Below are 576 nucleotides of genomic sequence, written 5' to 3'. Positions count from 1 at the left end.
CCAGGTTGAGCTGTTGTCCAGCATCTTAGCTGTAGAGGGCAGTGTCACTGGCCCTCATATGTGGGATCCGAACCGGGGCCCTCTGGCATCCCAAGCGAGCTCTTAACCATCGCGCCACTTGGCCGGCCCATAGAACTTTATTTTAGATAAAACATTGATAAATATCTTTGTTCACAAATCCTTTTCCACATATTTGTTATTTCCTTAGGCAAATTACTAGAAGAAAATTTGGGTCACAAAGGGTTTAAGTCTGTTTCTTTTTTTTTGTTCTTTTCAAAAAGAGAAATCTTCACTGTTTTCCCAAATTAAAAGATAGTATATCCTGGGCCAGCCGAGTGGTGCGTTGGTTAAAAGTTGGCTTGGGACTCCAGCTCTGAGCAGCAGGGTCCCGGTTTGGATCCCACATGAGGGCCAGTGACACTACCCTCTACAGCTAAGATGGTGAACAACAGCTCGACCTGGAGCTGGGCTGCTGTGAGTCGCCGTACAGTGGCCAGCGACTGATCTGCCTCACCTGGGAAGAACACAATGATAATACCAACATGGGCCAGTGAAGCAACGTCCTCCATAACTAGA

Source organism: Hipposideros armiger, unplaced genomic scaffold (assembly GCF_001890085.2).
Source record: "Hipposideros armiger isolate ML-2016 unplaced genomic scaffold, ASM189008v1 scaffold_28, whole genome shotgun sequence".
NCBI lineage: Eukaryota > Metazoa > Chordata > Mammalia > Chiroptera > Hipposideridae > Hipposideros > Hipposideros armiger.
This window is presented reverse-complemented; position numbering follows the sequence as displayed.